This window comes from Phyllobates terribilis, unplaced genomic scaffold (assembly GCF_046119375.1).
Source record: "Phyllobates terribilis strain yellow unplaced genomic scaffold, ASM4611937v1 Scaffold_1__5_contigs__length_1240528914, whole genome shotgun sequence".
Lineage (NCBI taxonomy): Eukaryota > Metazoa > Chordata > Amphibia > Anura > Dendrobatidae > Phyllobates > Phyllobates terribilis.
In genome coordinates, this window is record NW_027362761.1 from 1063748704 (window position 1) to 1063770617 (window position 21914).

Sequence of the window (21914 nt, forward strand, 5' to 3'; positions counted from 1 at the left end):
TTTCATGACTACAGAGTTGGGCAATGGCCTGATCTGCAATGCGGTTTGAGAAATAACATGCATAAGCATGTCCGATCCACATTTAAAAAGCAGCCATAGAGTGTCTGGGAACCTTCCCCCACACTTTTCTTAGCCAGGACTGCTTCTCAGCAGGGTTGGACGGTCCCACCAGAGAATCCTCTGATGTGTCCTGGCTTCTACCTCAGGAGAGTTCATGATAGCGCTAACTTTGCAGCTGCTATGGGGCTCTTGAGCGGGGGGAAAAGGTGAGCCCTCTGAATCAATCTTCTGGTGCGCACAATGTTTTTCAATCTGAAACAGCTACTCAGTGGGAGTTGTATTTCACCACAGCCATATTCTTTAGCTTGGTGAAAGGACTGGCATAGAGGGAAACCGTATGTACTCCGACTGTCATTTCTCCATCCCCAGGTTCCATCCATTGTCACACACGACCATGCCTGGCAGTATGTTCAGCGGTGAGAGACACAGATCAGGCTGCTGTGTTACAGTTTTCAACAACTCTGCAGCGCTGGGCAGTTTGTTACCTAAGCATTAAGCATGGTATCTTCAGCACAGCCTGTTGCCGCTTTGCCAAGGCAGTGCTCCAGTGCAGTCAGCTTGTGATTGATGTGGTCATTTCAGAGATGGAGGAGGAGGTGCAGGAGCTGAACAATGTGATTACATTGAGGTTAAATTGGCGACGCTGTGTTTTATACTAAAGAAAGATCCTATTGTTTTGGGGGATTTTTTACGTTATTTTTTAAGACAAATGCATTCACAGGGAAATGTCATTTTAACATTTTACATCTTTATCTGGCAATGTGGTGTGTGACACATCATCAGACACATCCTGTTTCATTTATGATGGAGGGACTCTGAAAGTCATAAAGCCTATTTTTATAGGGCCATCAGATGGCCCTTACTATTCTTAAAGGGTCAGCAGTCGGCCCTCGCTATTGTTAGAGAGCCATCAGCCGGCTATGCTTTGTTGTTCCCATTATTAACAAGTGAGTCTCCTATACAGTTGTTGGATGCAACCCAATACCCCTTTGAAGAGACATAGAGGAGGGTCTCAGTAAAAAAAAAATTCCCATTATAAAGGAGCGGTAATGCCCATGCTGTGACTTCAAGGGCTGCCAAAATGAGGGAAAAACCCCATTAAGAATTTAAAGACACATAGAGCAGGGCCACAGTAATGACAAATTCTCATTAGAAAGGAGAGAGTCTGCTATACAGTTATAGGGTATGCAGTGAGTCCAACGGCTGACCAAATTTAGGAAAAACTCCACTAAGAATTCAAAGACACATAGAGCAGGGCCACAGTAACGACTAATTCCCATTAGAAAGGAGAGAGTCTGCTATACAGTTATAGGGTATGCAGTAAGTCCAACGGCTGACCAAATTTAGGAAAAACCCCACTAAGAATTTAAAGACACATAGAACAGGGCAATAGTAACGAGTACGGCATGTTCCTCTTAGAAAGGAGAGAGTCTGCTATACAGTTATAGGGTATGCAGTGAGTCCAACGGCTGACCAAATTTAGGAAAAACCCCACTAAGAATTTAAAGACACATAGAGCAGGGCCACAGTAAAAAGTACGACATATTCCCATTAGAAAGGAGAGGGTCTGCTATACAGTTATAGGTTATGCAGTGAGTCCAACGGCTGACCAAATTTAAGAAAAAACCCACTAAGAATTTAAAGACATATAGAGCAGGACCACAGTAACAAGTATGGAATGTTCCCATTAGAAAGGAGATGGTCTGCTGTACAGTTATAGGGTATGCAGTGAGTCCAATGGCTGACCAAATTTAGGAATAACACCACTAAGAATTTGAAGACACATAGAACAGGGCCACAGTAACGACAAATTTCCATTAGAATGGAAAGAGTCTGCTATACAGTTAAAGGGTATGCAGTGAGTCCAACGGCTGACCAAATTTAAAAAAAAAAACACTAAGAATTTAAAGACACATAGAGCAGGGCCACATTAATAAGTACGACATGTTCCTATTAGAAAGGAAAGGGTCTTCTATACAGTTATAGGGTATGCAGTGAGTCCAACGGCTGACCAAATTTAACAAAAACACAACTAAGAATTTAAAGACACACAGAGCAGGGCCACAGTAACGACAAATTCCCATTAGAAAGGAGAGGGTCTCCCATAGTGTTGGCCTATGCAGTGAATGCAAGGGCTGCCAAAAATATGGAGGGCCTCATAAAAAAATGTTCCCATTAGAAAGGAGCCGGTCTCCTATACTTGTAATGCCCATGCACTAAATGTATGGGCTTACAAACATTTACCCCAGGGGGGTATACATGAACAAACTGTATAATTTTTTTTTTATGGGCATCATAAACACCCTTTAATAAAATTATGTGGGTGTTGCATCATGGACCACGGTCACCATGGTTATATGGTGATGGAGGATGAGGATGAGGAGAAGAAGGAGGACAAGAGCAAATAGCCAAAATCAGGAAGCATATACCCATGTGTGGGTGTGAAGCGGTGCATGGGAATACACCTCCCAAAAAAAAGACACTAGATTTGAGTTTATGTTATGCTGCTATCATTCGGTGGTGTTGAGAAGTCTGGCCCAATCCAGCCCTTGTTCATTTTTATAAGAGTCAGCTTGTCAGCATTTTCAGTTGACAGGCGGATGCTCTTATCAGTTATAATTCCACCAGCGGCACTAAAATCCCACTCTGATAGCGGCAGGAAAGCCCAGGACCTCCAAGGCGTAGAGAGACAGTTCATTCCACGTATCCAGCTTGGATACCCAATAATTAAAAGGCACAGAGGAATCACGGAGGACATTGGTACGGTCGGCACGGTACTCTCTCAGCATCTTCCCAAACGTTGCACTCCTTGTGAGATAAGCCCGCACCTCAGGGCCTGTGCGATGGGAGGGTCTGTGAAAACTGTCCCAGAACTTTGACAGTGTTCCCCTACCTCTGCTGGATTGCATTTGTGTCTCTCTCGCCTGTACTTCTTGGTTGTCCAATGAACTGTGACCTCTGCCACCAGCGTTTTCAGATGGGAATTTTTTTAATAGTTCTGCAACAAGGGCCTTCTGGTACTGCCCCATCTTTGTAGACCTGTCCGCCCCAGGAATAAGATATATAAAGTTCTCCTTGTAGCGTGGGTCTAGAAGTGTCACTAACCAGTTTTGACTGTCACCCAAAATTTTGAGAATGCGAGGGTCATGGGAAAGGCAGCGTAACATAAACCATGTGTGCTAGACTGCTAACAGGCAAGATTTCCATGTCCTCACCAAGAGGATGACTGACCATGCTCTACTCCTCCTCCTCTCTGTCCTCTGGCCATCCACACTGAACAGACGGTATGACAGTTGAGCAGGTAGTACCGTCTATAGCGCAAGAAACTAGCTCCTGTTCTTCCTCCTTCTCCTCCTTTTCCTCATTCTCACCCAATCCACGTTGGGATGAGATGACCCTGGGCTGTGTGTAATCACCCTGCATGGTTCCTTGCTCCATCTCATTGTGCTCTGCCTGCAATGCATCCTCTTTGATTGTGAGCAGAGAGCATTTCAGAAGACATAAAAGTGGGATGGTGATGATAATTATGGCATCATCGCCACTCACCATCTTGGTGGAGTCTTCAAAGTTTTGGAGGATGGTACATATGTCTGTCATCCATGTCCACTCCTGAGGTCTTATGTGTGGAGTCGAACTGAATACCGATGTCCTTGTTGATGCTGGTACTCAACAACTGCCCTTCTGCTCACAAATCCTTCCCAACATCTGCAGTGTAGAGCTTCAATGCTTGGGGACATCACATAACAGTCTGCGAGCCGGAAGATGCAAACGCTGCTGAAACACAGCAAGGGCGGCGGAAGCTGTAGCTGACTTTCTAAAATGGGCACACAGGCGGCGTACTTTAACAAGCAGATCCGGCAACTCCGGGTAGGATTTGAGAAACCGCTGAACCACAAGGTTAAGCACATGGGCCAGGCATAGTACGTGTGTGAGCTCACCTCGCCTCAGAGGCGCCACCAGGTTCCAGCCATTGTCACACACGACCATGCCTGGCTGTAGGTTCAGCGGTGTGAGCCACAGATCTGGCTGCTCTTTCAGAGCTGTCCACAACTCTTCAGCAGTGTGCGGTTTTTCACCTAAGCATATTAGCTTCAGCACAGCCTGTTGCCGCTTGGTCAAGGCAGTGCTGCAGTGCTTCCAGCTTGTGACTGATGTGGTCATTTCGGAGATGAAGGCTGAAGAGAAGGAGGAGGCTGAGGAGGATGAGGTGCAGGAGCTGTAGACTGTGGGGGCAACCCTGATTGACCTAGGGCCCGCAATTCTCGGCGTCAGGAGGACGTGTTCCGTCCCAAGGTCCCACTGGGTCCCGGCTTCCACTACAGTATGTTAACCCAGTGTGCCATCAGCAAGATGTACGATCCCTGCCCACAAGCACTTGTCCACGTGTCTGTGGTTAGGTGCACTTTCCGGGTAACAGTGTTGCTGAGGGCACGGCTAATTCACACTTAACATTCATTATGCTTACATATGCCCTTACTGTTTTTTGCCTCACTCTCCTTCACTATACCCAAACCCCAGCACCCTCTAACCAAATCATCATCTCTCCTTCCCTCTTACATCCCCACCTTATCTCATCTACAGACCTGCTCCTCAACCTCAGATCAATCCTACCAAAACATAAAACAAGGCGGACACTCTCCTTCTCCCATCTGCTCTCCCTCTTTCTGCTTCTCCTCACTGCTGGCGACATATCTCCCAATCCTGGACCCCCACAGCATGGACCTTCCACCAATTCCCCCACTTATCGCATCAAACCAACTGCAAACTACCACAACCTCTCTTATGAAAAACTGGTTCCCCTGATGCCCACCCCCCTGCTCCCTCTCTCTGGAGCTCTCCAGAATGCCCCCTCTGTCTGCAACAAGCTCCATTTTGTCCACGACCTCTTTACCTCTCATCATCTTTCCTTCCTTGGCATCACAGAGACATGGCTGACACCCTCTGACATTGCCTCCCCTGCTGCCCTGTGTTACAGTGGCCTCCACTTCACCCACACTCCTCGCGCTGGTAACAGACATGGTGGAGGAGTAGGTCTTCTCCTCTCTAACAACTGCACATTTAGCCCTACTCCTCCTCTTCCCTCCCTTATTCACCTTTCTTTTGAAGTCCACTCTGTCCGCATTTACTCTCCCTCCAACCTCCAAGTGGCTGTCATATACCGACCTCCAGGCTCAGTCACTGCCTTTATTGACCAATTCTCCACCTGGCTTCTTTACTTTCTCTCTGCTGAAATTCCCACCATCATCATGGGCGATTTTAACATCCCCACTGACACTCGCCAGTTATCCTGTCGCTTGCTTCATCCTTTGGACTTACTCAGTGGTCCTCCTCAGCCACCCACACGGATGGACACACACTAGACCTCATCTTCACCTGACTCTGCTCCTTATCTAACCTCACAACCTCCCCCCTACCCCTATCTGACCACCATCTACTAACTTTCTCATCCCTATCCTCCTCACCTGTCATCCATGTCCAGCTACTGGCACACCCCCGCAGAAACCTTGCACATCTAGACAACCACATATTCACTGACTCTGTTCTACCACTGACATCCATATCTTCACTTCATGACACAAACAGCGCCACTGCTTTCTACAATGCCACTCTAACATCAGCTATTGACTTGGTCGCCCCTCTTGTGCATGGCAGAGCGCGATGAGTCAACAGACAACCCTGGCACAACAACCTCATTGAACAGCTTTCAGGGTTGAGGAGCGGCATTGGAAGAAAACACATACTCAGGATGACTATAGTGCATTCAAACAGGCAACACTCACATTCAAATTGTTATGATCTGCAAAAAGTACTAAGGAAAGAAAGGGGAAAGCTATCCCTACACTAAGACTAAGCTGAATCCCTACGATGTAGCTGGTTGTCTGTTCCTTGCGAACAGACCCGCTTTATTCCTCGGCTAGTCTGAACGAACACCTATAGCATAAAGGGCAGGAGTCCCTAAAAGAACTAAGGACTGGAACAAAAATGGGACACCTCCTTAACAGAGGAAGCCGTTGAAGAACACAAAAAGATAAACTGACAAAAAGGTACTAGAGGTCCCAGAAGGACCAAGCGAACTGACAGAGATAGGCACAGAAGCACCTGGCTAGCAAAACAGTCAAACAACACTGAAGTCCAGCACAGCCAAAAAGGCCGAGCTGGAATATAAAGGCAAATGGTCACGTGACCGCAAAACACAAGATGGAAAAAACAAACAGGAGGGTTCTAACACAAATCAGTACTCACCTCTGCTAAACAGGCCTACTTCACAACCCTCATATCTTCCCTATCCTACAACCCCAAACAGCTATTCAACACTTTTAACTCTCTCCTCCACCCTCCACTGCCCCCTCCGACCTCTGTCATCTCTGCTGAGGAGTTTGCCACACACTTCAAAAACAAGATTGACCAAGTCTTTACTGTCCGACCACCACAACCCCTTTGTTTTCAACACCATTGCCCTACCCCCATAACCTCGCTTCCCAACATCACTGAAAGAGACCTTACTACTTTCCAAATCACACCTCACCACATGTGCACTTGACTTGTGAGGATCGGAGGCTGCGTGTAGGTAAGTACCGGGAGTCTAGGTCACAGATGTATGGAGGAGACAGGTTGTGGATGGCTTTGTATGCTATGGTTAGGGTTTTGAACTGGAGTCTCTGGGTAATGGGAAGCCAGTGAAGGGATTGGCAGAGAGAAGAGGCCGGGGAATAGCGAGGGGACATGTGGATTTGTCGGGCAGCAGTTTAGGATAGATTGGTGAGGTGTGAGAGTGTTAGAGGGGAGACCACAGAGCAGTAGGTTGCAGTAGTCGAGGCGGGAGATGATGAGGGCATGCACTAGTGTTTTTGCAGATTCGTGGTTGAGGAATGTGCAGATCCGGGAGATATTTTTGAGTTGGAGTCGGCAGGAAGTGGAAAGGGCTTGGATATGTTGTTTGAAGGAGAGATTAGAGTCCAGGGTTGACCTGAGACAGCGAGCTTGCAGGACTGGGGAGAGTGAGCAGCCATTAACTATGATGGATAGGTCAGATAGGGGGTGTTGAGTGAGTCAGTGAAAAGATGATGAATTCTGTTTTATCCATGTTAAGTTTTAGGAATCTATCAGAGAATAAAGATGAAATCTGTGTGTCATCATCATAGAGGTGATACTGAATGCCATGGGACTCTATGAGCTGTCTGAGGCCAAAGGTATAGATGGAGAAGAGCAGGGGTCCTAGGACTGAACCTTGGGGGACACGAGCAGATAGTGGGCGAGATGAAGAGGTGGTGTGTGGGTGGGAGACACTGAATGTCCGGTCTGTTAGGTATGAAGAGATCCAAGATAGTGCTAAGTCTGTGATGCCGAGAGATGAGAGAGTCTGTAGAAAGAGGGAATGGTCCACTTTGTCAAAGGCAGATGATAGGTCTAGGAGGAAGAGGACAGAGTAGTGTCGCTTGGACTTGGCAGTTATTATGTCGTTAGTGACTATAGTCAGGGCAGTTTCAGTGGAGTGATGCAGTCGGAAGCCAGATTGTAAGTGGTCAAAAAGGGAGCAGGAGGAGAGGTGGGAGGACAGTTCAAGGTGGACGTGTTGTTTGAGTAGTTTGGAGGCATTGGGGACTCCTGTGGCATACTGTGGATATGGAGCTATGGGGGCGCTATACTGTGCAAAGGGAACTGTGGGGGCAATATAATGCATATTGTGATCTTTGAGTGACTTCATAATGTATATAGGGGCTATTGGAGCATTATACTGTGTATAGGGAGCTGTGGAGAACATCATACTGTGTATAGAGAGCTATGAGGCATCATATCTTACTGTATATAGGGGCTATGGGGGCATTGTACTGTGGATATAGAGCTGTGGGGAACATTATACTGTGTATAGTGAGCTGTGTGGGCTTTGTATTGTGTATAGAGAGCTGTTGAGGCCATCATACTCTATAGAGGGGCAAATAAGAAAAAGATCTTCAGCTCACCTGGCCCAGCCTGCACAGTCCTCCTTTCCATGATCTCGGTGCTCAGAATTAGTCCATCCCCATCTGGGAGAAAAATCCTCAGTGAAAGTGAAAAGTAGTTTTCCAGCACACGATTTAGAAAAATTAAAAAAGCCTTTATTTAATCCATCGTTAAAAAATACAAATCCAACAGAGATAAAAGCGAAAGTGGGCTTAAGCGTTTCGGATCATATTTGACCCTTAGTCATAGCATGAAATACTGAATAAATGTTGCACTTTTCAAGGAAAACAGTCAAGGAAAGCTGCCAAGGGTAAAACCCACCAAAATCAGCAGTGATATCAGCATCATTAATTCAAGGCTAGCAGTTATCTAGACACTAGTTTAACCCTATAGTACATCCATCCTCTCAAACGTGTTACAATGTAAACTGCCACTTAGTACTGCACTAATTATTTAATCACTTTTTACTAGTGTTGAGCATTCCGATACTGAAATATCGGGTATCGGCCGATATTCGCGGTATCGGAATTCCGATACTTAATTCCGATACTTTTGCAATATCGTATACCGGAATCGGAAGTTCCCATAATGCAATGAGCCATTTTCATTTTATTCAGCCAATGAGGATTCTAAGAAGTGTGGGCACATCCTGTTAGGCATGTAGGCATCTTAACTAATGGCATGGCTGTGATTGGCTGCTGAAATGATGTCATGATGCACTATAAAAGCCGCCGCCGCCATTTTGAGCTCACTCTGCTGTGAATTCAGTTAGGGATAGGACACTGTTGTTCTGAGGGACAGTTTTAGCTACCTATTTGGTCTATTCTGCTTTACCCAAGCTACTTTATAAATCGCTGTGCCTTGCAGCGCTAGTGCACAGTTCTCTATGCTGTTCACCGCTTTCTGCAAGGTCTGTGTGTGTGAGTGCTGCTCACCCTGTAGTGTGTGCTTCAACCACGTCTGGTTGTAGTGCACTCAGTGTGTGTCACTGCCTCATACATTGTCCTTTTTTGCCAATTCATAATTTTTCCTGATATCTCCTATTAGTGTGGTGGTTCCATCCGTATTCAGCTAAATTGGTTCCAAACACACTATATAGGAGTAGATAGAGAAATTTTTTTGGTCTTGCAGCGCTAGTGCACAGTGCTCTGCATCTGCACTGTTCACCGCTGTCTGCAAGGTCTGTGTGTATGAGTGCAGCTCACCCTGTAGTGTGTGCTTCAGCCACGTCTGGTTGTAGTGCACTCAGTGTGTGTCACTGCCTCATACATTGTGCTTTTTTGCCAATTCATAATTTTTCCTGATTTCTCCTATTAGTGTGGTGGTTCCATCCGTATTCAGCTAAATTGGTTCCAAACACACTATATAGGAGTAGTTAGAGGAGCCTTTCTGCAGCATTGGGCCCTGCAGCCCCAGCCAGATTAGTATTAGCCTATTTTTTGTTGCCTCATCTATTGCATTGTAGGTTACCTTCTTACATTGTAATAGGTACAAAAAGTTTGTGATACTATCGGTATTACATCTTTAGGCACATCCAGTGTCTTTTTGTGACAAAAAAACCTAAATAAAGTTCACCAAACACTCCACTTTACAGTTGTGTAGGCCACATTAGCTCATATTAAAGTCTAGTCCACACTTTATAAAATTAGTGTTTCTTATACCTGTTAGCAGCTGTTCAGGAATAAGCACACTAAGCCCTTAGTACTTTTCTGCCTATCTTTATCAGTCTACCAAGATGAAGAAGGCAGGGAGTAAGGCATGTGGTCGTGGGCATGGGCGTGGGCGTGGAGTTTCTGCAGGGAGAGGACGTGAGGATTCTGTGCTTGCAGGGAGAGGATGTGGGGATTCTGTGCCTGCTGTGGGCACCAGTGACTCAGCATCCCTCAGTTTTACCAGGGAACAGTCCTTTATGCGCAGCTTTGTAGGAGCTAGCCGTACCCCACTGCTGCGGGAGGACCAAATTGAAGCCGTTGTCGGATGGATGGCAGCTAACGCATCGACTTCAATTAGTTCCAGATCCTCTCAGGTCCTGAGCACTGAAGAGCACCCATCTGTCTCTTCACCACCTGCCAAATTGCCCAGGCAGTCAGAGAGCCCTGGACAGGAGCCATCTCTACTTCTGTTCTCTGAATCTCTTGACTTGGAAAGAGGGGGCCAGCCAAGCAGAATTCGAGATTTTGAAGAAGAGGTAGTATGCAGTGATGCGCAACCGTTTTGTCTCTCTGAATCTGAAGAGGCGGGTGGGCCAGTGCCTATGGTCTGCAGCACACCTCAGTGCACATCTGATGATGAGACTCAGGTGCCACTTTCTGGTGCGTACTGTGCTGTCGAGACTACCCAGGAGAAGCAGTTGTTTGAAGAGGGTGGTGTAGATGATGAGGTCCTTGACCCATCATGGCGTGAGGGACAGGAAGGTGGTGGGAGCAGCTCTGAGGAAGAGATTCCCCGAACAGCCCAAAAAGGAGGGAGAGGGAGGGGGCAGACTTGGTTGCCTGTAGCCTCCACTTCGGCACCCATTAGGAGCATGGCTCTTCCAAAATCCAAAGCGGGCGCTCCCAAGACTTGCAGTGCCTTGTCCTTTTTTGACACAGTTGCAGATGACATTTGCTTTGTCAAATGCAAGCTGTGTAATCAGAAGGTGAAAAGAGGGAAAAGTGTCAGCAACCTCAATACCACAAATATGTGGAAACATGTGCGGACCAAGCACGTGGTGGAGTTACAAAAACACACTGAAGACCTAGGCCAACCTACAGCGCCACCTACCACCTCTTCAGCTCGTGTTGTAGCCTCTTCCTCCAGCTCACACACAGCTGGTTCGGCTTCCTCACAGGATCGCCATGTAAGAATCTCTGGCACTGTTGTACAGAGACACAGTGTAATTCCACCCACAGCACCACTTTCCCAGTCATCCTCACACTCCCAGGCCAGTCTACAGCCATCATTAGCACAGGCATGGGAGAAAAGGCACCCATACTCGGCAAACCACCCCCGAGCACAGGCTCTGAATGCTGGCATTGCTAAACTACTGGCCCTTGAAATGCTTTCATTCAGGCTGGTGGAGACTGACACATTCCGTAACTTTATGGCATTGGCAGTCCCACAATACAACGTGCCCAGTCGCTTTTATTTCAGAAGGCAAGCCGTCCCTGCCCTGCAACATCATGTGGAGGGAAAAAATAAACATGCGCTACAAAACGCCATCAGTAGCAAGGTCCACCTGACCACCGATGCGTGGACCAGTAAGCATGGACAGGGACGATACCTTTCCCTCACTGCCCATTGGGTAAATGCTGTGGAGCCGGGTACAGATCTTGAGAGTGGCGCTGTACTTGTTCTGCCAACTCCAAGGATTGCAGGAATCCAGTCTGTACACATTGACTCCTCCTCATACTCCAGTTCCTCTGAATCAGCGCTGCAGGAGCCGTCATGGTCTACCTCCACATCGACCCGTGAACGGTTACCTGTTATAATGACCGATATGAGCACAGCCGTGGCCAAACGTCAACAGGCCGTATTAAAATTAATTTATTTGGGGAATCTAAGCCACACAGCGCAGGAGCTCTGGAATGCCATCAAGCAGCAGAGCGACGTGTGGTTTGTGCCAGCGAATCTCCAGCCAGGCATGGTAGTGTGTGACAATGGCCGAAATCTGGTGGCAGCTCTGGGCCTAGGCAACCTCACTCACATCCCATGTCTGGCACATGTGCTCAACTTGGTCGTGCAGAGGTTTTTGAGGGACTATCTGGATCTTGATGCACTGCTTCACAAGGTCCGCATAGAGTGCGCTCACTTGCGGCGTTCCAGCAACGCAAGATCACGCATTGCAGCTCTGCAGCGCCGATTACGTCTTCCGGAACATCGCATCATATGTGACCTACCCACCAGGTGGAATTCAACGTTACATATGTTGGAGAGGTTGTGTGAGCAGCAGGCAGCAGTAATGGAGTACCAGCTGCAGCAGGCGCAAACAAGTCGCAGTGCGCGCCGTTCACACTTCACCACCACTGAGTGGGCCTCTATGAAGGACATTTGCCACGTTTTGCGTGCCTTCGATTATTCCACGCGGATGGCGAGTGCAGATGATGCACTAGTCAGCATGACTATCCCCCTTATCTGCCTGCTTGAAAAAACACTGCAAGCACTAAGGGACGAGGTTTTGGATGAGGTGGAGGATGAGGAGTCACAAATTCCATCTGCTTCTCTACAGTCTGCGCAACGTGGTTCCTCACAAAGGCCTAGGCAGGGGATACTTTGTGAGGAGGATGAGGAGGAGTCAATGGATGAGGAAGACATCTGTCCAGAGGAGGGAGGTACACAATGCTCTAGTAGTCAGTATCTAGAGCGAGGGTGGGGTGATGCAGAGCAGGCAGAGATCACGCCTCAAGCAGGGGACAGCGTTTCTTGGCCACTTGGCAGTCTGCAGCACATGATTGATTTCATGCTGCAGTGCCTGAGAAACAACCGCCGCATCGCCCACATTCTCAACACGGCTGATTATTGGGTGTCCACCCTCCTAGATCCTCGCTACCGGGACAACTTACAAAGCCTCATAACACCGTTGAACCGGGAGCGTAAAATTCGGGAGTACCAAGACGCACTGGTGCATTCCATCATGTTCTCCATTCCAACCGAGAGCAGTGCTGCTAGTGCTTTACAAAGTAGCTCAGTGCGTCGAGGCAGTGGAGGAAGCTCTGCACAAAGAGGGAGCAGAAGCAGCGCCTCAGCACAAGGCAAGACCAGTATGGCCGAAATGTGGCAAAGTTTTGTGTCCCCGCCGCCACAAATGTCTACACCATCACAGACGGCTCCAGTCAGTAGGAGGCAACGTTTCCGTCAGATGGTGACAGACTACAAGTCTTGCTCTCTTAGTGTACTCCCAGACGGCTCTTCTCCCTTCAAGTTTTGGGTCTGTAAGCTGGATACATGGCCAGAGCTTAGTCAGTATGCATTGGAGGTGCTAGCTTGCCCTCCTGCTAGTGTATTTTCGGAACGCATCTTTAGTGCCGCAGGTGGTGTACTAACAGACCGTCGCATGCGACTATCCTCCGATAACGTTGACCGGCTTACTTTTCTCAAAATGAACAAGGCCTGGATCTCTCATGAATTTGCCAGTCCTCTTCCAGAATAAATAACTGGTTGGCAACAGTATCCAGGTCTCCTGCTGTGTTCATGTTTTTACCACCTGAACTGTAATCCCTGAGCTCCAACACCGCCAGTTAGCGCTGGGAAGTGCCGTCTGTACAGTCAACACTTGCTGCCGTGTTATTGGGGTTCAGTAACGTCAGCTGTTCCCCTGCTGTGCGGACGGCAATTTCTCCTGCTCTGTCCACATTCTCACTACTACAGATTTTAAAGTTGCTCCAATTACACCTCTGGCTCCTCTGTTTCAGTATTATCCCTGATCTCCAACACCACCAGTTGGTGCTCGGAAGTGCCGTCTGCAAAGTCAACACTTGCTGCCGTGTTATTGGGGTTCAGTAACGTCAGCTGTTCCCCTGCTGTGCGGACGGCAATTTCTCCTGCTCTGTCCACATTCTCACTACTACAGATTTTAAAGTTGCTCCAGTTACACCTCTGGCTCCTCTGTTTTCAGTATTATCCCTGAGCTCCAACACCGCCAGTTGGCGCTCGGAAGTGCCATCTGCAAATTCAACACTTGCTGCCATGTTATTGGGGTTCAGTAACGTCAGCTGTTACCCTGCTGTGCGGTCGGCAATTTCTCCTGCTCTGTCCACATTCTCACTACTACAGATTTTAAAGTTGCTCCAATTACACCTCTGGCTTCTCTGTTTTCAGTATTATCCCTGAGCTCCAACACCGCCAGTTGGCGCTCGGAAGTGCCGTCTGCACAGTCAACACTTGCAGCCGTGTTATTGGGGTTCAGTAACGTCAGCTGTTCCCCTGCTGTGCGGACGGCAATTTCTCCTGCTCTGTCCACATTCTCACTACTACAGATTTTAAAGTTGCTCCAATTACACCTCTCGCTCCTCTGTTTTCAGTATTATCCCTGAGCTCCAACACCGCCAGTTGGCGCTCGGAAGTGCGGTCTGCAAAGTCAACACTTGCTGCCGCGTTATTGGGGTTCAGTAACGTCAGCTGTTCCCCTGCTGTGCGGACGGCAATTTCTCCTGCTCTATCCACATTCTCACTACTACAGATTTTAAAGTTGCTCCAATTACACCTCTGGTTCCTCTGTTTTTAGTATTTACCCTGGGCTCCAATACCGCTAGTTGCTGCTCAGAAGTGCCGTCTGCATAGTCAACGCTTGCTCCAGTGTTATTGGGGTTCAGTAACGTCAGCTGTTCCCCAGCTGTGTGTTCGGCAAATTCTCCTGCTCTGTCCACATTCACACTACTACAGATTTTAAAGTTGCTCCAATTACGCCTCTTTCTCCACTCTGTTTTTAGTATTTACCCTGGGTTCCAGCACCGCCAGCTGTTTCCTAGCAGTGTCTTTGGCACGGGTACTCCCTCCTGCCCAGCCTGGTTCCAGCACGCCAGCTGTTTCCGGGTAGTGTCAACGTCACTTTGCCTCCAATGCTTTGTCCTGTCGTGTTGCGGTCGGGTTAGCCGACTCTATGGTGCCTGCAGTTTACGTGACTCCTATGTGGGCTGCGGGATCTGGCAATGAAGGCTGGTTCCATAGTGACAATAGGACAAGCACCTACTGTAGGACTGTGGGTTTTGGTAACTGCGGCCGGCTCGCGGCATTGAAACTTTTTTTTACATGGGTACCTTTTGCTACCCATCCGGGTTCCAGTACCGTCAGCTGGTTTTCGGCAGTGGCTTTGGATTAGGTGCCTCCTTCTCGGTATCCTAGTTCCACCAACGTCTGCTGGTCTTTGGTAGTGCTTTCTGGCACAGGTACCTCCTGCTTAGTAACCGAGTTCCAGTACCGTCAGCTGGTCTTCGGCAGTTCCATTGGCTCTTGTACCTTCTGCTACCCATCCGGGTTCCAGTACCATCAGCTGGTCCTCGGTAGTTCCATTTGCTCTTGTACCTTCTACTACCCATCCGGGTTCCAGTACCGTCAGCTGGTTCTCGGCAGTGTCTTTGGCACGGGTACTCCCTCCTGCCCAGCCTGGTTCCAGCACGCCAGCTGTTTCCGGGTAGTGTCAAGTCACTTTGCCTCCAATGCGTTGTACTGTCGTGTTGCGGTCGGGTTAGCCGACTCTATGGTGCCTGCAGTTTAGGTGACTCCTATGTGGGCTGCGGGATCTGGCAATGAAGGCTGGTTCCATAGTGCCAATAGGACAAGCACCCCCTGTAGGACTGTGGGTTTTGGTTACTGCGGCCGGCTCGCGGCCTTGAAACTTTTTTTTACATGGGTACCTTCTGCTACCCATCCGGGTTCCAGTACCGTCAGCTGGTTCTTGGCAGTGCCTTTGGATTAGGTGCCTCCTTCTCGGTATTCAAGTTCCACCAACGTCTGCTGGTCCTTGGTAGTGATTTCTGGCACAGGTACCTCCTGCTTAGTAACCGAGTTCCAGTACCGTCAGCTGGTCTTCGGCAGTTCCATTGGCTCTTGTACCTTCTGCTACCCATCCGAGTTCCAGTACCGTCAGCTGGTCCTCGGTAGTTCCATTTGCTCTTGTACCTTCTATTACCCATCCGGGTTCCAGTACCGTCAGCTGGTTCTCGGCAGTGTCTTTGGCACGGGTACTCTCTGCTGCCCTGCCTGGTTCCAGCAGGCCAGCTGTTTCCGGGTAGTGTCAACGTCACTTTCCCTCCAATGCGTTGTCCTGTCGTGTTGCGGTCGGGTTAGCCGACTCTATGGTGCCTGCAGTTTAGGTGACTCCTATGTGGGCTGCGGGATCTGGCAATGAAGGCTGGTTCCATAGTGCCAATAGGACAAGCACCCCCTGTAGGACTGTGGGTTTTGGTAACTGCGGCCGGCTAGCGCCCTTGAAACTTTTTTTTACATGGGTACCTTCTGCTACCCATCCGGGTTCCAGTACCGTCAGCTGGTTCTCGGCAGTGCCTTTGGATTAGGTGCCTCCTTCTCGGTATCCAAGTTCCACCAACGTCTGCTTTTCCTTGGTAGTGCTTTCTGGCACAGGTACCTCCTGCTTAGTAACCGAGTTCCAGTACCGTCAGCTGGTCTTCGGCAGTTCCATTGGCTCTTGTATCTTCTGCTACCCATCCGGGTTCCAGTACCGTCAGCTGGTCCTCGGTAGTTCCATTTGCTCTTGTACCTTCTACTACCCATCCGGGTTCCAGTACCGTCAGCTGGTTCTCGGCAGTGTCTTTGGCACGGGTACTCCCTCCTGCCCAGCCTGGTTCCAGCATGCCAGCTGTTTCCGGGTAGTGTCAACGTCACTTTCCCTCCAATGCATTGTCCTGTCGTGTTGTGGTCGGGTTAGCCGACTCTATGGTGCCTGCAGTTTAGGTGACTCCTATGTGGGCTGCGGGATCTGGCAATGAAGGCTGGTTCCATAGTGCCAATAGGACAAGCACACCCTGTAGGACTGTGGGTTTTGGTAACTGCGGCCGGCTCGCGGCCTTGAAACTTTTTTTTACATGGGTACCTTCTGCTACCCATCCGGGTTCCAGTACCGTCAGCTGGTTCTCGGCAGTGCCTTTGGATTAGGTGCCTCCTTCTCGGTATCCAAGTTCCACCAACGTCTGCTGGTCCTTGGTAGTGCTTTCTGGCACAGGTACCTCCTGCTTAGTAACCAAGTTCCAGTACCGTCAGCTGGTCTTCGGCAGTTCCATTGGCTCTTGTACCTTCTGCTACCCATCCGGGTTCCAGTACCGTCAGCTGGTCCTCGGTAGCTCCATTTGCTCTTGTACCTTCTACTACCCATCCGGGTTCCAGTACCGTCAGCTGGTTCTCGGCAGTGTCTTTGGCACGGGTACTCCCTCCTGCCCAGCCTGGTTCCAGCACGCCAGCTGTTTCCGGGTAATGTCAACGTCACTTTGCCTCCAATGCATTGTCCTGTCGTGTTGCGGTCGGGTTAGCCGACTCTATGGTGCCTGCAGTTTAGGTGACTCCTATGTGGGCTGCGGGATCTGGCAATGAAGGCTGGATCCATAGTGCCAGTAGGACAAGCACCCCCTGTAGGACTGTGGGTTTTGGTAACTGCGGCCGGCTCGCGGCCTTGAAACTTTTTTTTACATGGGTACCTTCTGCTACCCATCCGGGTTCCAGTACCGTCAGCTGTTTCTCGGCAGTGCCTTTGGATTAGGTGCCTCCTTCTCAGTATCCAAGTTCCACCAACGTCTGCTGGTCCTTGGTAGTGCTTTCTGGCACAGGTACCTCCCGCTTAGTAACCGAGTTCCAGTACTGTCAGCTGGTCCTCGGTAGTTCCATTGGCTCTTGTACCTTCTGCTACCCATCCGGGTTCCAGTACCGTCAGCTTGTCCTCGGTAGTTCCTCAGCCTTCTTGTACCTTCTGCTACATTTCCAAGTTCAAGCTTTTTGAAATGGTTCTTGGTAATCACTCTGGATCTCCCTGACGAGGACCCTGAAGACGAGGACCCTGAAGACCAACCCGAAGAAGACGAGGACCCCGAAGACGACGACCCTGAAGACGAGGACGCTGAAGACCACCCCGAAGAAGACGAGGACCCTGAAGACCACCCCGAAGAAGACGAGGATCCTGAAGACCACCCCGAAGAAGACGAGGACCCCGAAGACGAGGACCCAGAAGACCAACCCGAAGAAGACGAGGACCCCGAAGACGACGACCTCCGAAGACGACGACCCTGAAGACCACCCCGAAGAAGACCAAGAAGATGACCCTGATGAAGTTGACCAAGAGGACAAAGAAGAGAAGACAAGCACCAAGATACAGAAGAGCAAGAGACAGAAAACCAAGAAGCAGAAATACAAGAAGCTGCAGAACAAAAAGCGGAAGAACATTAAGCATAAGACTAAAAATCAGAGCAAAAGATAATATCTAAATTATAAGCAGAAGATGACTAAGCAATGTATGGGGGTGAGTCCGTTCCTCCTCGTGGTGCCCCTGGAAAATACCTGCTGCTGCAGGCCAAACTGAACGCGGACAAATCTTGTTGTAAATCTTTTGTGACGGGCAGAACGAAAGGTGTAATGTCCAACCTTTTATAGATAACAACTGCAGGAATGCCTGTCACAAATAAGAATATGATGAAGAAGAAGAATATGAAGAAGATGAAGAAGTAGAGTATGAAGAATGTAAAAAAAAAGAATAATACGAGGAAGGTGAAGAAGAAGAAGATGAAGAAGGTGAAGAAGAAGTGGATGAAAAAGATGCTGAGGATGATGAAGGAGAAAGTGTGGGAGAAGTAAAAAAGGTGAAGAGCATGGAAGTAGTGAAACATAAATATCTGACAAAATATAAAAATACTTAACATAGTCAATATTTCCGTAACTCAGAACGTCTTAAAAAAAAATATTAATTCCTGCTATTTCATTTGATTGGGCTAAACCTCTATGCCTTTATTGTCTCCCCCACCTCCCCCAATACATTCTACATTATTCTTAGTTGTTTTCCTTCATGTAGAATTAACCTACAAGGAAAGAAAGGGTTTATTTTCATTCCGATATTTCTGTCCCATTGACTTGCATTGGTTTCCGGTATCGGAATCGGCGATATCCGATACTTTTTCGGTATCGGCGATATCCGATACTTTTTCGGTATCGGTCCGATCCAATCCGATCCGATATTTCCCGATATCAGAAGGTATCGCTCAACAGTAGCTATGACTAAGGGTCAAATATGATCCGAAACGCGTAAGCCCACATACGCTTTTATCTCTGTTGGATTTGTATTTGCCAGAGATGCAGATGTTTTATGTGCAGCATGAGATGGTGCATTATCATGCAGAAAAATGATCTTGCTGTGAAATACACGGTTCTTCTTCTTGAACCATGGCAGGAAGTGCTGTTTGAGAAAATCCACATACATTATGGAGTTCATCTTTAGCGCCTTCAGGGATCCTAAAGGGGCCGACAATCTCTCTCCCCATGATTCCAGCCCAAAACATTACTCCACCTCCTCCTTGTTGGCGCTGTAGCCGTGTTTGCGTGGGGTGTCCATCAACCAGCCATCCTCCACTCCATCCATCTGGACCATCGAGCGCTGCACGGCACTCATCCGTGAACAAAACAGTTTTGAAATCAGTTTTCATGTAATGTTTGGCCCACTGGAGCCGTTTCTGCTTGTGTGAAGTGGATAGAGGAGGTCGACAGGATGGCGTATGCACAGCTGCAAACCTCTGAAGGACCCTGCATCTTGTTGTTCGGGGGACGTTGGAGGCACAAGCAGCTTCAAAAACTTGTCTGCTGCTATGACAAGGCTTTTTTGCCGCTGCTCTTTCAACCTGACGTAATTGCCTGTAGGAAAGAGTCCTCAATTTGCCCTTATCAGCACGCACACGTGTGTACTGTGAATCAGCTACATACTTCTTGATTGCCAAGACACTTCATCCTGATCATCGCACAATGTTGATTGTAGTCATGCCTTGACCTAAACACTCCACAATTTGTTGCTTCTCAGCAGCCGACACATCCTTTTTCTTTCCCATTTTGGCAGAAAATGTAGGCTGCTTAATAATGTGAGAGAGCCTTCTTAAGTAGTCTTGCCTTTCATTGGACACACCTGCCAAACTAATTAGCACAGGTGTCTGCAATTGCTTACAGTGATATAAAGAGCCCTGACACACATCACCATCAATGAGTTTAACTGACAAACAAACAAATTCTTCCCTTATCACTCCTAAACACTTTTTGCATAATAATTTGGAACGCAGTGTACATGTGCTTTTCCACAAAACACCAGTGGTTCACGTAGTGAATCTTACAGTTCTAACTTGCCAACCGTGGTCTGTATGGAATTGTTCAATAAAGGGCCCAAAATTAAGATAACATAGATGGGAGAGGTCTCTATGAATAGGAATTCCTAAGTATTTGATACCCTGTGAGGGCCAGGCAAAGGGAAAGTTGGACTGGATGGAATCCTATATGGATTTGGGGAGGGAGACATCGAGGGCCTCAGACTTCGCTGCATTGATTTTAAAATTTTACCATGTAACAAAGTGATCTATTTCAGCCATAACAGCAGGGATGGATATATGTGATTGAGTGATATATACTAGGACATCATCAGCAAATAGAGAGCACTTGTACTCGGTGCCTCCCACCTCAATCCACCTAATATTGGGGTTATGGCGAATTGATGAGAGCAGGTGCTCCATCACTAGGATGTATAAGAGAGGGGACAGAGGACATCCCTGCCTTGTCCCATTGGTGATTGTGAAAAGTGATGAAAATGTTCTGACGCACCCCCTGGGCCTTGGGACACCCGGAGCCGGACCCTTTTTGGTGGATGCTGGTGGTTGTAGTCTTCGTGGCGGCGACCCGATTCCGTGGCTCAGGGCGGTCAAACCAGTGGCGGAACTATTTATGTGGTTTTGATGTTTAAATGTCCGACTACGCCACCCGTGGATTGCGGTCAGAGTGAACCGCCGCTACAGGGCAGACCGCTGAGGCTGGTGTTGTGGGTGCAGCAGAGCGTAGCATAACTCCACACGGGAGGAGTATAGCCTCAGGGCAGTGTATGCGGAGGATGGGGGTGATGGTGCAGGGCAGCAGCAGTAACAACACGGAGTCAGTGATGCAGTCCAGGGCCTTTACTCACAGTTCTTATTATCCAGACCACGTCTGCAGGTAACGGCTGCCCACGTCGTACTGTGCTCACCAGGTGAGGGGCTCAGACAACTCCCAGATAACTTTGGAGCACTTCACAGGACCCCCTTTGTGTGTCCTTTGTCTGGCCTTTCTTACCAACACTTCTGTCCGGCTGCCTCGGGCCTCCTCTTGGTAAACTTGGCGCCAGTTTCCCTGACCCTATGTGGTGCCTTCCTAGCGGGTGTAGCGAGGGGCTGCGCCACATAAAATGTCAGAGCCTCCGGTTTCTAGCTGAGGGTCGTTTCCTGCCTCCGCTAGTTCGGGGACCGGTCTCCCCCTTTGGCCTGACCCCTCCACGCAGGTGGATTCGGGCGTGCGGTGGCGACTCGCCCGTCCGCACCCCTGGGATCCCTTCATTCCTCGTTCCTGGAGCCTTCTCCGCTCCTCTTCCTTCCTTCTCCCTCTTCCAGGCCTGGGCCTCTGTTACTAGGCCCGCCTCCGGAGCAGAGCTCATGCAGAGCCCCTGCTCCCTGCCACTTCTGCTCAGACTTCTCTGCACTGAACTAAGATGGTGCCCACCTTTTATACTCCCTTCTCAATGCACCCAGGAACTGCTTCCTCCCTGCTCCTGCACTACAGGGTTCCCCTTCCTCAGTGTTCCCTCCCCCCACTCCAGCCAGGGACAGGGACTGTCGTGCCCATCTCAGGGGCATATTGGTCGCCCTGCCCCACGGCAATGTGGTGTAATGCATGCAGGTGTCGGGTCCTGATCCACACTCCATCCTTACCTGAGAGTGAGATATCACACCTCTGGGTGAGGTGCAATACGTCTGTAGCAACCGAGCCCTCAGGGTGCTACAGTTCCATTTAGCTTCAGCCTAGGTGACGTATTGCGATACAGGGCCGTGATTTTGGCTATAAAAGGGTCCCCTAGACCCCTACCCCAAGCTTTTTAAGAGAATCATATATGGCGTGCCAGGAGACTCTATGGAATGCTTTCTCAGCATCCAACGAGAGTATCTAATTACAAATTTTTAACTGCATCTAGCCCAGGAAATACTTTGTGCCTAGTAGCAGTGTCTGCTAGTCAGCGGATTATCCCGGCTGTTAAGCAAGCTACACCACCTGTAGTTTAGACACTTAATTTTTTCAAAGGAAATGCTTCGGGACCATGGGATACTTAGTGAAGAGCATCAGGAGGCACCCCAAGGCATAAGGGCTGGGACTGGCAGTAGGATGCCTTGCGGTGGACAGCCGAGCTCGATCCTTATAAAAGCTTTTTAACTGCAGCAGCTTTAGTG